General features: G+C 44.3%; 1 non-coding gene across 1 annotated transcript; it reads right to left on the reverse strand.

The window, feature by feature from the left end:
- Nucleotides 1-10,775: 10,775 nt before the first annotated feature.
- LOC123433749 lies at nt 10,776-10,914 on the reverse strand. The gene has a single exon (XR_006625075.1). It is a non-coding gene; the product is annotated as a small nucleolar RNA Z247 (small nucleolar RNA).
- Nucleotides 10,915-17,541: the final 6,627 nt, after the last annotated feature.

Raw genomic sequence — 17,541 nt, forward strand, 5'->3', positions numbered from 1 at the left:
CATATGAAGTGATGAGCAGAAACGGAACATATCTAGAAGAGATACTATAGCAAAAAGTTGCGGCAGGAACTGAAAGAAGAAGAACGTGAGTACGTACTGAGTTGCAGCAGCAGTAGGATTGGTGTTGGCGTTGTCGTTGGCCATATTACCAGAGCGGTGGTCGACGTCGGGGAAGTAGTCGTCGTCCGGGAAGAAATCGTCGGTGTCCGTGATGGAAGCCAGTAGTCGCGCTGAGCGCTCCCCAAAAACCTTATCGCCCTTCTCCCGTACAGGACTCAAAGAGACGGAGTTTCGGAGGCCTACTGTCCCGACGAACGGTGCACGCCGCAAGACGGGATGGGAAGAACGTAGCAGCAACACAGAGAAAGGAACCCGGTGGCGAGTGGAAACTTCTGATGCGTCGTCTTTGGAGAGGAGCGACCTCTTTTTTATAGGCGTAGGAGAAGGAGGCGAGAGGCCAGCGACGGGAGCCGAAGAGAGCGACGGGATATGAAACGAACAGACAGCAGCGACGAAACTGCAGCGTTCGCTTTCAATATTCACTAGCAAAAACGTTCAGCTTCTCCGAGTGGACTTTCATATACCAGTCGTGCGTGGCAAAAATTTAGTTCGGCTCATTCCGCAACCTGCGGCGCGTCGTGACGAGGCGAGGCGGGTGGCAAAGGAGGAGGAGCGCGCGTGTATGTCTCTCTTGTTCTCAAGCTCATACATGTGTGAAAACATCCTCCCTTATAAGGATGTCCAACTCCCACTAAACTAGCAATGTGGGACTAAACATTTCCACCTTTTGCCTTGCACAAATGGGCTGCGTGGGCCTCTAGGATTTATTAGGAATTTTCTGAAATCATATATATTGGGCTGGCCCATATTTGGACAAAATTCCAGCAATCCCCCACCAGATCCCAGAGGCACACAAAATTTGCCTTTGGTTCCAAAACACTGTTTTATATACCGATACTGCAGTGGAGACTGTTAAGTTGAACTTCCACCTAATACTCTATGCTACACTAGTAAGCAACTTGAACAATGGACTAGGCCTTGAATTGCAAGTTTTGTGCGAAACTAGCTTCACACAGAGGTTTGATCGATACTAGGCTACCGTGGGACTTCCCCGCGGGTGGAGCTTATGCGTCATACTCCGAGACCTTTCATGAGTTTACTAGAGAGCACCCTACTCTCATAGATTGCGACGTTAACAATCAGACTCATATAGGTATATTCTTCAAAAGATGTTGTGCATGATAACATCTCTGCTTCAATAAGCCACTTAGAACATATTAAGATGTATATCAACCTGCCATGCAGTTTAGGAAAGTATTGCATCTTCATGGAGTGGTATTATTAATGATAAGGATATTTTCCTCTTAGTTGACCAACAACTTGTCTTCCACATCTAATTCACGGGATCTCCGATCACAAAGAATAGGTTACCACTGTGAACAACTCAAATTGTGGGTCTCATACCCATCTCCCTCGATGCATTTTCTATCACATTACGTGATAGACCCTTAGTAAAAGGATCTGCCAGATTTTTAGATGTTTGGATATAATCCAATGCAATAACTCCGGAGTTTCTCATTTTCCTGGCAAATTTTAACCTTCTCTGAATGTGTCTTGATGACTTCATGTTATCCTTTGAGCTGCTCACTTTCGTGATCACAGTTTGATTGTCGTAGTTCATAAGGATACCCGATACGGGTTTCTCGACAACCAGCAAGTCACTCAAGAGCCGGCGAAGCCAATCTGCTTCGACCGTAGCTGTATCTAATGATGTGAGTTCTGCTTCCATTGTTGACCTTGTTAAGATCGTTTGCTTGCAAGACTTCCAAGAAACAGCGCCACCTCCATGAGTGAATACATATCCGCTCGTGGCCTTTATCTCATCAGCATCAAAGATCCAGTTTGAATCACTATACCCTTCAAGAACCTTTGGGTGTCCAGTATAGTGAATTCTATAATTTGCAGTGCCTTTCAAATAATGCAAAACTATCTCTAGAGCTTTCCAATGCACATCTCCTGGTTTTGAGACAAACCGACTAAGTTTGCTAACAGCAAAAAAGATGTCAGGCCTTGTAGCACTGGCTAAGTACATAAGCGAGCCAATAATCTGAGAATATTTCAATTGGTCTCTAGCAATTCTTCAATTCTTTCAAAGTAGCACGCTCGCATCATATGGTGTGGGAGAGAACTTGCAATCACTATACCCAAAGCGACTCAAGATCTTTTCCACATAGTGAGATTGAAGCAACGTAATCCCACCATCTTCGTCTCTTAACAACTTGATGTTCAGAATGACATCAGCCACTCCTAAATCCTTCATCTCAAAACAGTGAGATAGGAAATCCTTGACCTCTTGAATAACATTCAGATTTGTTCCGAAAATCAGTATGTCATCAACATACAAGCAAAGGATAACTCCCTCGCCCCCACCATGGCGATAGTACACACATTTATCAGCTTCGTTTACAACAAAGCCTGCAGTTGTGAGAGTTCTTTCAAACTTCTCATGCCACTGCTTGGGTGCTTGCTTAAGTCCATATAAAGACTTCAGCAACTTGCATACTTTCCCTTCCCGACCATCTACTACAAACCCATCTGGTTGTTCCATGTAAATTTCCACATCCAACTCTCCATTTAGGAAAGTAGTCTTAACATCCATTTGATGAACGAGAAGACCATGTGAGGCGGCTAGTGAAACTAGTACTCGAATAATGGTCAGTCGAGCCACGGGTGAGTAAGTATCAAAGAAGTCTTCACCTTCCTTTTGGGTATACCCTTAGCCACGAGCCGTGCCTTGTACTTTTCGATAGTACCATTAGGCCTAAGCTTCTTCTTGAATACCCATTTGCATCCTATAGGTTTGCATCCATAAGGACGATCAGTGATGTCCCAAGTTTCATTTGCCAAGATGGAATCCATCTCACTACGGACTGCTTCCTTCCAGTAGTCAGCATCTTCAGACGCATAGGCCTCTGAAATAGAACTGGGAGTGTCATCTATGAGATACACAAGAAAATCATCACCAAAGGACTTTGGAGTCCTCTGTCTCTTGCTCCTGGTAGGAACTTCATTGTTCTCCTCCACAATATTTTCAAAGTGTTCCGTCGAAATGATAGGTTCAGTAATTCTGACTAATTCATGGTTTGATGAATTAGGCATCTCCTGATTAGATGAGGCAGCTATATCCTTCATGGGAAAGATATCTTCGAAGAAAGTCGCATCATTCGACTCCATGATTGTACCGACATGCATGTCAGATACCTCAGATTTTACAACCAAGAATCTATATCCAATTCTATGAAAAGCATATCCCAGAAAAACACAATCCACAGGTTTTGGTCCTAGCTTGCGCTTCTTTGGGATTGGCACATTGACTTTCGCCAAACAACCCCAGGTTCGTAGATAAGAGAGTTTTAACCTTTTCTTTTCCCATTCCTCGAATGGAGTTATCTCTTTGTTCTTTGTGGGAACTCGATTCAGGACATGACATGCAGTCAATATTGCCTCCCCCCACCATGCCTTGGAGATACCCGATGTATCTAACATGGCATTAACCAAATCAGTTAGAGTACGGTTCTTTCTTTCGGCTATCCCATTTGATCGAGGTGAATAGGGAGGCGTCCTCTCATGGATTATACCATGTTCCGCACAGAAAGAATCAAATTCATTTGAGAAATACTCTCCACCACGATCGGACCTAAGCCTCTTGATTTTTCGATCAAGTTGGTTTTCTGCTTCACCTTTATAAATCTTGAAAAAGTTCAAAGCCTCATCCTTAGATTTCAGAAGATACACTCGGCAGTATCTACTGGAGTCATCAATTAGTGTCATGAAATATTTCTTTTCACCTTTTGTCAAAATGCCATTCATTTCACATAGATCTGAATGTATGAGCTCTAGTGGTGCTAGATTTCTCGTTTCGGCAGTCGTGTGAGACTTACGAGGTTGTTTGGCTTGCACACAAACTTGACACTTAGATCCCTTGACAGTGTTAAAGCTAGGGATTAAGTTCAATTTGACTAGTCGCGACATGCAACCAAAATTAACATGACAAAGACGTGAATGCCAGACATTTGATTCACTATTGTTGTAAACATGATTAACAACTTTATTGCAAACGTCTGCCAAGGATAAACGGAACATGCCTCCTGACTCGTAGCCCTTACCAACAAAAGTTCCATACTTGGATATTACAAATTTATTAGACTCAAAGACAAGCTTTTAGCCATCTCTACACAAAAGAGATCCGCTAACAAGATTTTTATTGACGGAGGGGACATAATGCACGTTCTTCAGCCGCACGACCTTTTCCGAAGTAAACTTCAGATCGATCGTGCCAACACCACGAACAGAAGCAGGTGAACTGTTTCCCATCAGGACGGTGGAAGTCCGTGCTGACTGATAAGATGAAAACATGGAAATATCACCTCATATATGCACATTAGCACCCGTGTCAATCAACCAATCAGGAAAATGACATATTGAAAGAATAGTGGGTAATATACCATACCCAACATCCTCAACGTCAGTGTCAGCAATGACGACATTAGCAGACTTGCCGCCTTTCCCATGTTGACGCTTGTCATAATGATTAGAGCAGTTAGGTGCCCAATGATTAGGATCTCCGCACACATGACAAACACCTTTATTCTTGTCATTCTTCTTCTTGAAGTTGGTGTGCTGTACAACCTTGTTCTTCCCATCGAACTTTGCTTTACCATCAAACTTGCCCTTGTTCTTGAAATTGTGGGGCTGGAAGTTTTTCTTCTCTACCAGATTGGCACTAGAACCTCCCTCAATAGCTTGAGCACGTGTGTCTTTTGCTCTCGCCTTTTCTTCCACATCAAGAGTACCTATGAGTTTCGGAACGGAAAACTCCTGTCTCTTATGCTTCAGTAAGGTAGCAAAGTTCCTCCACGAAGGAGGAAGTTTAGTGATGATGCCTCCAGCAACAAACTTGTCCGGTAGCATGCAATTGAAGTGCTCAAGTTCTCTTGCAAATGACTATATTTCGTGAGCTTGCTCAACCACGGAGCGCTCTTCAGTCATCATGTAGTCATAGAATTGTTCCATGATGTACAGCTTAGTGCCAGCATCCGAGACCCCAAACTTGGTCTCAAGTGCACCCCACATATCTTTTCTATTATCAATTGACTCATAAGCATCAACTATGTTCTCACCAAGAACGCTCAAGAGAGCAGCCTTAAACAAGGTATCCATTTTCTGAAAAGCTAGCTCCTGTTGAGCATCATGATCTCCTTCAGGTTTGCCAAGAGTGGCATCATAGCAGCTCATGGTTTGAAACCATAGAACAGCTCTCACGCGCCATCTCTTGTAGTGAACACCCTCAAACATAGGAGGTCTCATGGACGCAGCAAAACCACTCGGGGTAAATTGCCTATAATAAGGTTTTTGGATTGTTGGAAATATGAGCAATTTACCATAGGATTTTATTAAAAGAAAAGCTAGGATAAACATAACCATCATAATAAAGACGGAAGAAGGCATGCAATATAGAGATGAGATGACAAAATACATATGCACGTATGATCTAGAAAAGAACATATGTGTAACCGTTCTATATAGACAAGGTATCATATGAAGTGATGAGCAGAAACAAAACATATCTAGAAGAGATACTATAGCAAAACGTTGCGGCAGGAACTGAAAGAAGAAGAACATGAGTACGTACTGAGTTACAGCAGCAGTAGGATTGGTGTTGGCGTTGTCGTTGGCCATGTTACCAGAGAGGTGGTCGACGTCGGGGAAGTAGTTGTTGTCTGGGAAGAAATCGTCGGTGTCCGTGATGGAAGCCAGTAGTCGCGCTGAGCGCTCCCAAAAAACCTTATCGCCCTTCTCCCGTATAGGACTCAAAGAGACGGAGTTTCAGAGGCCTACTGTCCCGACGAACGATGCACGCCACAAGACGGGATGGGAAGAACGTAGCAGCAGCACAGAGAAAGGAACCGGTGGCGAGTGGGAACTTCTGATGCGTCGTCTCTGGAGAGGAGCGACCTCTCTTTTATAGGTGCAGGAGAAGGAGGCGAGAGGCCAGCGACGGGAGCCAAAGAGAGTGACGGGATATGAAACGAACAAACAGCAGCGACGAAACTGCAGTGTTCGCTTTCAATATCCACTAGCAAAAACGTTCAACTTCTGCGAGTGGACTTTCGTATACCAGTCGTGCGTGGCAAAAATTTAGTTCAGCTCGGCTCATTCCCGCAACCCGTGGCGCGGCGTGATGAGGCGAGGCGGGCGGCGGACGAGGAGCGCGTGTGTATGTCTCTCTTGTTCTCAAGCTCATACATGTGTGTAAAGATCCTCCCTTATAAGGCGGTACAACTCCCACTAAACTAGCAATGTGGGACTAAACATTTACACCTCTTGCCTTGCACAAATGGGCTGCGTGGGCCTCTAGGATTTATTAGGAATTTTCTGAAATCATATATATTGGGTTGGCCCATATTTGGACAAAATTCCAGCAAAGCTAACACCGAGCATTTGGTGTAGAAATGAGGATTCTAAATCTGAAGAAGATCTGCTTGTGCGATAATGCGGAAACGTCTTAGCCATCTAGGCCGACGTGTTGCGTGTTATATAGATGGGTTGCGAGCCCTCATACCGCGTACAGGGAGATAGAATTACAATCTTGGAGATCAAGCAAAGAAAGGGATAGATAAGAGTTTAAACAATACATGAGTATTTATCCATCTAACTTGAACCTCTCTAGATTGGAGATAGAGATAAACCTCTTCTCTGGTTCGGTTGAGATACTAGCTGCCGCAACTTATATGTTTAACATCCTCCCTTAATCACAACTTTATCAAGTTGAGATTATGCTTGAAGTCTTCAAAACTTCTTGTAGGAAGAGCCTTGGTAAAACCATCTGCAACCTGGTCCTTTGAGTGAATAAACCTGATGTCCAAAAGTTTATTTGCAACCCTTTCTCGAACAAAGTGAAAATCTATCTGCAACCTGGTCCTTTGAGTGATAGATAAGTGGCACCTAGATTGTCACAGCATAAACATGGAGCTTTAGTGCTTTTCATACCTAGTTCCTTGAGAATGGACTGCACCCATATTATTTCTGCTGTTGCATTGGTCAATGCCTTATATTCTGCTTCTGTGCTAGACCTGGAGACGGTTGCTTGTTTTCTTGCACACCATGATATCAAGTTAGGTCCAAAGAAAACTGCAAATCCACCAGTTGAACGTCTATCATCTACACACCCTGCCCAGTCTAAGTCAGAGAATGCACTAACAAGTGTAGATGAAGCCTTGCAGAAATTCAAACCAATGTTTAAAGTATTTTTCACATATCTCACAATACGTTTTGCAGCAGTGAAGTGAACTGTAGTAGGTGCATGAAGAAACTGACATACCTTATTTACAGCAAATGATATGTCAGGTCTGGTAAGTGTTAAGTACTCAAGTGCACCTACTAAACTTCTGTATCTTGTACTATCATCTGGATTCAGAAGTTCTCCTCCAACAAGAGACAGTTTTTCTATACTAGACAAAGGAGTGGGTACTGGCTTACAATTTTGTAGACCAGCCTTCTTCACTAAATCTGTTGCATACTTAGCTTGAGAAAGGTGAAGACCATCCTTGTGTCTTTTTACCTCAATGCCAAGAAAATAGTGTAGATCTCCCAAATCCTTAAGGGCAAACGCTGCACTTAAATATCTTAACAATTGTGTTATAGCTTCATTAGATGAGCTTGTCACAATGATATCATCAACATATATGAGAACAAATATGGATGTATTTGATTTGTTACAAATAAATAATGAAGTATCAGACTTTGAAGGAATGAACCCAAGTGCTTCCATCTTTTTGCTGAGACGAGAGTACCATGCTCTTGGAGCCTGTTTTAATCCATACATGGATTTGTCAAGTTTGCACACATAAGGAGGTGCATGTGAATTTTCAAAACCAGGAGGTTGTTTCATGTAAACCTCTTCCTCGAGAACACCATGCAAAAACACGTTTTGTACGTCTAGCTGTCGCAGACTCCAACCCCTGGACACAACAATAGACAAAACAAGACGAATAGTGACAACTTTAACTACTGGACTAAATGTGTCTTCATAGTCAATACCATACCGTTGTTTGAATCCTTTTGCAACAAGTCTAGCTTTGTAACGATCAATGATTCCATCAACATTTCTTTTTATCTTGAAAACCCACTTACAGTCAATGATATTTTTACCTTGCTGTGGGGGAACCAGATGCCATGTCCCATTCTTTTTAAGTGCTGCTAACTCATTATGCATTGCCTCATTCCAATTTTCCTTACTAAGAGCCTCCTCACGAGTATTGGGTTCTCCTGGTTCACCTGTCGAACAAACTATCCCAAATTTTGTAATATGTTTGTAATCAACTGGTTTAGTTACCCCTTGTTGTAGACGTGTTCGACGCCGAACGGGCACCTCCAGAGGTTCTGTAGGGATTGGTGGTGTAGACGATCCCGGCTCTGGCGATCCCGAGACGAAGTCACTGTCCGGTTCTGGCGTGTCGGCTGCGGCTGGCGCAGGCGTCGCCTCGCCAGGATCTTCTGCGCGTGTCGGGTGTTGCACAGAGGTGTTCTGGGCCACAGATGATCCGGGCCGAGACACACCATCACGTCCCAATGATTGGGTTGGCCCACCTGCTGTGTGGCGAGAAACGACGACGCACCGTTTGTAGACCTGCGGTTGGGCAGCCAGGCGCGCACGCCTCGAGGAGGGACCAACCCGCCAGTTGTCTGGCAGCGGTTGGCCTGCATCGCCCCGCGCGTAGTTGGCCGCCCCTCCAGCCGGGACAGGAGCCAGTCCCGAGATGGATCTGCTGCAGTGTGGCGCTAACTCCGAGGTGGATATCCTGCGCTGCAGTGCTGCGACAGGAATCGATCCCAAGGCAGATCTGCTGCAGCCCGGCGCTGACTCCGAGAAGGATTTGTCCCCTGCGCTGGGACACATAAAATGATGTCCTGTTTCACTGTTTTCGGCACCATTTGGGCTGGTTTCTTCGCCATTTGCACTGTGCTCTACATCGTCACAAATCTCATGAAGGCTATTAGATGGGTTAGTCATCATATGATCATCACAAGTATCAATGCCCCTTGATCATGTCCGGAAAGATGGGGTGGAAGAAGCAAAATTTCTTTGCGTAAGAGAGCACCCGCATTAGGATGGAGAGTTGCAAAGGGAAATTTAGTCTCATCAAACACAACATCACGGGAAATATAGACACGACCAGCGGAGATGTCTAAGCATTTTACTCCCTTGTGTTGGGCACTGTATCCAAGAAAAGCACATTGTTTTGATCGAAACATGAGCTTACGATTGTTATATAGGCGAAGATTTGGCCAACAAGCGCAGCCAAAGACACGAAGAGATGTGTAGTCTGGTTTGATATGGAGGAGGCGTTCCAAAGGTGTTTCATTGTGGATGACACGACTGGGTAACATATTAATGATGTGAACAGCTGTAAGGAATGCTTCATCCCAAAACTTAAGAGGCATGGAGGCACCTGCTAGAAGAGCCAAACCGACTTCAACTATGTGCCTATGTTTGCGTTGTGCTGATCCGTTTTGTTGGTGAGCATGTGGGCATGACACGTGATGTGAGATGCCTAAATTTTGGAAGAAGGAGTTGAGTTTTTCATACTCTCCTCCCCAATCTGATTGAATGGCTATTATTTTGTTGTCAAACTTGCGTTCAACAAGTGCTTGGATGTTTTGAAAAACTTGAAACACATCAGATCTCTTTTTGAGGAGGTAGATCCATGAGAATTTGATATAGTCATCTATGAAGCTTACATACTATGTGTATCTACCAACAGAGGAAGGTGCAAGACCCCACACATCAGAGAAGATTAATTGCAGAGGCTTGGTAGAGACACTGGTAGATATAGGATAAGGCAATTGATGACTTTTAGCACGTTGACAGGAATCACAAATAGTTTCAATATTTCGCTCACCAACAAATGGGAGCTTATTTCTCCTAAGTAACTTTTCTACTAAAGAAAAAGAAGCATGCCCTAAACGATCATGCCATCGAGTGGATGAGAGCTTGACACCACCACAAGCTTGTTTATTGAATTTTCTAAACTCTCGAATCAACGGGTAGAGCCCTCGAGCACATCTATCTCGATAGAGAATTTTCCTCATTGCCTGATCCTTGATCAAAAATAAATAGGGATGAAACTCAAGAAACACATGATTATCAATAGCAATTCTATGAACAGATAGAAGTTTTTTGTGGGCACGAGGAACATGTAAGATTCTTTTAAGATGAATTTTTCGACTAGGGGTATTGATAGTGGAATGACCAATATGACATATACCCATACCTTCGCCACTGGTAGTATGGATTTGATCCTTGCCATGATACTTTTCCTTCAAGGTGACTTTCTCCAACTCATTGGTGATGTGATTGGTGGCGCCACTGGCAACATACCAATTCGTATCGACACCATAGGAGCCGTCTGCCATTGCAACAACTTTTTCTTCATCCCGTGAAGAGTCTTCGTCCTCGTCGTAGCGGTACCAACAGTCCTTAGCCACATGCCCGAGCTTGCCACGGATCTGGCAGTGGGGCGAGTCAGGTCTACTTCTGTTGGCACCACCACCGCGACGTCCATTAGAGTTGCCACGAGTAGTGCCGCCACCATAACGTCCTCTGCCGTGGAAAGAGCCACACGAGCGAGATCCGCCACCACCACGCCCTCTGGTCGCGGAGTTGGCAGAAGATTTGAAGCCGCCGCCGGAGCCGTGATACTGCGCCATGCATTGATCAAAGTTACTGAGCATAGCGAAGAGTTCATCAAGGGTTACCGGAGTGACGTGTGCATTTAAGGCGGAAACGAGGGGCTGATAATCTTGATCAAGCCCATGGATGATGTAGGAGATGAGCTGATCATCCTGGATGGCCTTGCCGGCTGCTGGGAGTTCGTCGGCGTAGCCTCGCATGGCAGCAAAGTAGGAGGCCACCGACTGGTTGCCCTTCTGCGCGTTGATCAACACAGTTCTGATGTTGTTGACACAACTAAGTGATTGCGATGAGAACATGTTTGCCAAAGCAATCCAGAGCTCGCGCGTCGTGGTGATCGTGGTCACCGTGACGAGAACCTCTTTTGAGAGGTTTTGGAGTAGATATCTGAGAACCTGTTGATCCTCCCTCACCCAAGTTGGATGAAGGGGATTTGACTCGGAGGTTTCCTTCCCGGTGGTGTCCTTGGTGCTAAGGACAACAGTCGGTTCAGGTGTCGTGTCGTCGACGTAGTGGTAGACATTGGCGCCCCGCAGCTGTGGCATGATCTGTGTTCGCCACAAAACGTAGTTGGTGCGGGAGAGTTTCTCCGGGACTCCGTCGCCGAGCAACGGCTGGTGGGAGCTGGAGGAAGACATGGCGATGGCGCACGATGGGTGGAGATGAACTTGCTAGACTAATGGAGGAAGATTGCTCTGTATACCATGTGCGATAATGTGGAAACGTCTTAGCCATCTAGGCGGACGTGTTGTGTGTTATATAGATGGGTTGCGAGCCCTCATACCGCGTACAGGGAGATAGAATTACAATCTTGGAGATCAACCAAAGCAAGGGATAGATAAGAGTTTAAACAATACATAAGTATCTATCCATCTAACTTGAACCTCTCTAGATTGGAGATAGAGATAAACCTCTCCTCTGGTTCGGTTGAGATACTAGCTATCGCAATTTATATGTTTAACACTGCTAACTTTGTAGCAAGAAGAATTCCGTAGATTTCTGCCTGGAGAGGTGATGAAGCTGGAGGTGAAAGCGCGGAGACATGTAACTGTTGGAGGTGTCGATTGTTCTGCATGGTGATGATTAGTCCTAAACCAGCTTGGCTCACTTCTGAATCTATACATCTCTTCCAGGCTGCATCTCAAAAGATAATATTCCTTGCAGGTTTATTACAGTACTGAGTTTGTGAAGTTGCAAGTGAGGCTTGCAGTTGCATGTGTGCTTGTTCACTTTCTTGTTGTTGAGTGGAGTTGGCATCTCCTAATTTGGTTGCTTGCTTTAATTATTGCATTTGCCATTGCGAACACCTGAGAAGGCTTGCACAATTTCCTTGAAAATAAAGCATCATTTCGAGCTTTCCAAAGACACCACAGAAAAATGTAGAGCATAGTCAAGTTTATTTGTGGATGTTGAGATGTAACCAAAGAATGAATCATATCAGGAATAGAATGATGATGTTCAGCGAGAAATTCAGTTTTAATGAACCAAGGACAACAGAACCATGCAGCTTTAGAAAAAGGGCAAAGAAACAACATATGTAATTCATCTTCTATGTTGCCACATCTAGAGCAGTTTTCATTGATATGTTTGGAGTACCTGCTTGCCCTCTTACCCGTAGGAAGTGCTTTTCTAAGAAGCCTCCAAGCAAATGTCTGAACTCTTGGCTCCATTTGTTTATCCTCCCATACATGATTAAGAAGGGAAACAACCCGCATGGGAATAATTTTGGGTCTTTGCCTTGGTGGAAGCTAAAGGTTGTTAAAGCAGTGCTTGTAAGCACTTTTTGGAGAGAATTCACCTGCAGGAGTTAGTTTCCAAACCAAAGTATCCTCAACATTTGCATTAATAATAGGGGTTTGGAGAATGGTATTGGCCATTTCAGGGCTGAATAGAGAATTAATCAAATTTATGTTCCAATTCTTTTGACATGGGATCCAAAGATCTTTAACTTGAGCAGGATAGGCAAAAGGTGATTGTTGTATAATGAGATCACCATAAATTGTTTCCCAACCCTCAAACCATGGAGAACTCCAAATGGAACTACAGCCATCAACAAGCTGACATGATGCAGCTGAGATTAGAAGAGGCTTTACCTTTAGAATTGCCGACCAAAAGGCAGATTTAGCTTTGTTCGACTTGTCTCTCCAAATAGATGTATCATGATGATACTTTGCCTTGAGAATCTGTGCAAGCTGACTATGTGGTTCCTTTGCCAATCTACATGTCGTTGAGAGGACAAGCCCTCGGTTGATTGCTTGCAAATTCCTAACACCAAGACCACTGATTTTTTTCTCAATACATACATCAGCCCATGCCATAAGGCACAAGCTTCTGTTAGTCTGATCATCTTGAATACGTGTCCACCAAAAGTTCCTTATGATAGCCATGAGTTTTGCAATAATTGTTTTTGAAAAAAGGATGTTGGACATGTAGTAGACAGGAATGGAACAAAAGACAGATTTTATGAGAGTTAATCTTGCTGCATGCGAGAGCCTATTGGCTTTATAAGAGCTTAACTTGGATTTAAATTTGTCGTAAACAAAGTTATAAGCAGCTGATCTATCTTTATAGGGAAGAACAAGAGGATGGCATGTTGGAAATATGCCCTAGAGGCAATAATAAATTAGTTATTATTATATTTCTTTGTTCATGATAATCTTTTATTATCCATGCTATAATTGTATTGATTGGAAACACAATACTTGTGTGGATACATAGACAAAACACTGTCCCTAGTAAGCCTCTAGTTGACTAGCTCGTTGATCAAAGATGGTCAAGTTTTCCTGACCATAGGCAAGTGTTGTTACTTGATAACGGGATCACATCATTAGGAGAATCATGTGATGGACTAGACCCAAACTAATGAACGTAGCATGTTGATCGTGTCATTTCATTGCTACTGTTTTCTGCGTGTCAAGTATTTATTCCTATGAGCATAAGATCATATAACTCACTGGCACCGGAGGAATGCCTTGTGCGTATCAAACGTCACAACGTAACTGGGTGACTATAAAGATGCTCTACAGGTATCTCCGAAGGTGTCCGTTGAGTTAGTATGGATCAAGACTGGGATTTGTCACTCCGTGTGACGGAGAGGTATCTCGGGGCCCACTCGGTAATACAACATCACACACAAGCCTTGCAAGAAATGTGACTTAGTGTAAGTCACGAGATCTTGTATTACGGAACAAGTAAAGAGACTTGCCGGTAAATGAGATTGAAATAGGTATGCGGATACTGATGATCGAATCTTGTGCAAGTAACATATCGAAGAACAAAGGGAATGACAAACGGGATTATATGAATCCTTGGCACCGAAGTTCAACCGATAAAGATCTTCGGAATATGTAGGATCCAATATGAGCATCTAGGTCCCGCTATTGGATATTGACCGAGGAGTCCCTCGGGTCATGTCTACATAGTTCTCGAACCGCAGGGTCTGCACACTTAAGGTTCGGCGATGTTTTATGCGTATTTGAGTTATATGGTTGGTTACCGAATGTTGTTCGGAGTCCCGAATGGGATCACGGACGTCGCGAGGGTTTCCAGAATGGTCCGGAAACAAAGATTGATATATAGGTTTGTCTCAGTTGGTTACCGGAAGGTTTTCGGGCATTACCGGCATCGTACCGGGAGTGACGAATGGGTTCCGGGAATTTACTGGGAAGGGGGGAACCCACCCGGGAGTGGCCCAAGGCCTTAGGGGTGACACACCAGCCCTTAGTGGGCTGGTGGGACAACCAAGAGAGGCCCATGGCGCCACCAAGGTAAAACTAAAGAGAAAAAGAAAAAAAAAGAGGTGGGAAGGTGGAGAAGGATTCCACTTTCCAATCCTAGTTGGACTAGGATTGGAGGTGGACTCCTCCACCTTGGTTCGGCCGACCCCTTGGGGCTCTCTTGAGCCTCAAGTCAGGTCCCTCCCCCTCCCTCCTATATATACTGGGGTATTAGGGCTGATTTGAGACAACTTTGCCACGGCAGCCCGACCACATACCTCCACGGTTTTCCTCTACATCGTATTTCTGCGGAGCTCGGGTGGAGCCCTGCTGGGATAGATCACCACCAACCTCTGGAGCACCGTCACGCTGCCGGAGAACTCATCTACTTCTCCGTCTCTCTTGCTGGATCAAGAAGGCCGAGATCATCGTCGCGCTGTACGTGTGCTGAACGCGGAGGTGCCGTCCGTTCGACACTAGATCGGGAAGGATCATGATGAGATCGCGGGACGGATCATGATGAAGTTCGCGGGACGGATCGTGGGATGGAGTGTACAACTACGGTGATTTGAATGACGCAAGCTGTTCCACTACATCGTGTGCGTTTCTTAACGCTTACCGCTGTGCGATCTACAAGGGTATGTAGATCTGAATCTCCTCTTGTAGATGAACATCACCATGATAGGAATTGCGTGTGCATAGGAAATTATTTGTTTCCCATGCGACATTCCCCAACAGTGGCATCATGAGCTAGGTTCATGCGTAGATGTTATCTCGAGTAGAACACAAAAGTTTTTGTGGGCGGTGATGTGCGATTTGCTGCCCTCCTTAGTCTTTTCTTGATTCCGCGACATTGTTGGATCGAAGCGGCTCGGACCGACATTACTCGTACGCTTACGAGAGACTGGTTTCAGCGCTACGACCAACCCCGTTGCTCAAAGATGACTGGCGAGTGTCGGTTTCTCCAACTTTAGTTGAATCGGATTTGACCAAGCAGGTCCTTGGAGAGAGGTTAAATAGCAATTCATACATCTCCGTTGTGGTGTTTGCGTAAGTAAGATGTGATCCTAGTAGATACCCATGGCAACCACGTAAAACATGCAACAACAATTAGAGGACGTCTAACTTGTTTTTGCAGGGTATTCTTGTGATGTGATATGGCCAACGACGTGATGTGATATATTGGACGTATGAGATGATCATGTTGTAATAGTTAATATCGACTTGCACGTCGATGCTACGGCAACCGGCAGGAGCCATAGGGTTGTCTTTAAACTAACGTTTGTGTTTGCAGATGCGCTTACTATATTGCTAGGACGTAGCTTTCGTAGTAATAGCATAGCATACACGACAACCTCAATGGCGGCACGATGATGGAGATCATGATGATGGGGATCATGGTGTGGTGCCGGTGACAAGAAGATCATACCGGTGCTTTGGTGATGGAGATCAAGGAGCACTTGATGATGGCCATATCATGTCACTTATGAATTGCATGTGATGTTAGTCCTTTATGCACCTTATTTGTCTTAGAACGATGGTAGCATTATGAGGTAATCTCTCACTAAAATTTCAAGACAAAATTGTGTTCTCCCCGACTATGCACCGTTGCGACAGTTCGTCGTTTCGAGACACCACGTGATGATCGGGTGTGATAGACTCAACGTTCACATACAATGGGTGCAAAACAGTTGCACACGCGGAACACTCGGGTTAAGCTTGACGAGCCTAGCATTTGCAGACATGGCCTCGGAACACATGAGACCGAAAGGTCAAGCATGAATCATATAGTTGATATGATTAGCATAGAGATGCTTACCACTGAAACCATTCTTGACTCACGTGATGATCGGACTTGAGATAGTGGATTTGGATCATGTACCACTCAAATGACTAGAGAGATGTACTTTTTGAGTGGGAGTTCTTAAGTAATATGATTAATTGAACTAATTATCATGAACATAGTCTAATGGTCTTTGCGAATTACGATGTAGCTTGTGCTATAGCTCTATTGTTTTTGTATGTTCCTAGAGAAAATTTAGTTGAAAGATGATAGTAGCAACTTTGCGGACTGAGTCTGTAAAACTGAGGATTGTCCTCGTTGCCGCACAGAAGGCTTATGTCCTTAATGCACCACTCGGTGTGCTGCACCTCGAGCGTCGTTTGTGGATGTTATGAACATCCGACATACACGTTTTTGATGACTACACGATAGTTCAGTGCAAAATACTTAATGGCTTAGAAGCAAGGCGCCAAAGACGTTTTGAAACGTCACGGAACATAAGAGGTGTTCTAAAGAGATGAAATTGTGATTTCATGCCCGTGCCCTTGTTAAGAGGTATGAGACCTCCAACAAGATTCTTTGTCCACGAAGTAAAGGAGAAAAGCTCAATCGTTGAGCAAGTGCTCAAATTGTGTGAGTACGACAATCGCTTGAGTCAAGTGGGAGTTAATCTTCCAGATGAGATAGTGATGGTTCTCCAAAGTCACTGCCACCAAGTTGTGAGAGCTTCGTGATGAACTATAACATATCAACGATAGATACAATGCTCCTTGAGCGATTCGCGATGTTTGGCACTGCGAAAGTAGAAATCAAGAAGGAGCATCAATAGTTGATGGTTAGTAAAACCACTAAGTTTCAAGAAAGGCAAGGGCTAGAAGGGATACTTCGTGAAACGGCAAAATAGTTGCTGCACTAATGAAGAGACCCAAGATTAAACCCAAACCTAAGACTAAGTGCTTCTGTTATGAGGGGAACGGTCACTGAGGCGGAGGTCACTGAGGCGGAGCTACCCTAGATGCTTGGTAGATAAGAAGGCTGGCAAAGTCGACATAAGTATATTTGATATACACGATGTTGATGTGTACTTTAGTAGTACTCCTAGTAGCGCGAGGGTATTGGATGCCGGTTCGGTTGCTAAGTGATTAGTGACACGAAATGAAAGCTACGGAATAAAACGAAGACTAGCTAAAGGCGAGGTGACGATACGTGTTGGAAGTGTTTCCAAGGTTGATATGATCAAACGTCGCACGCTCCCTCTACTATCAGGATTGGTGTTAAAACCTAAATAA

This window comes from Hordeum vulgare, chromosome 2H (assembly GCF_904849725.1).
Source record: "Hordeum vulgare subsp. vulgare chromosome 2H, MorexV3_pseudomolecules_assembly, whole genome shotgun sequence".
NCBI classification, from domain to species: Eukaryota; Viridiplantae; Streptophyta; class Magnoliopsida; order Poales; family Poaceae; genus Hordeum; species Hordeum vulgare.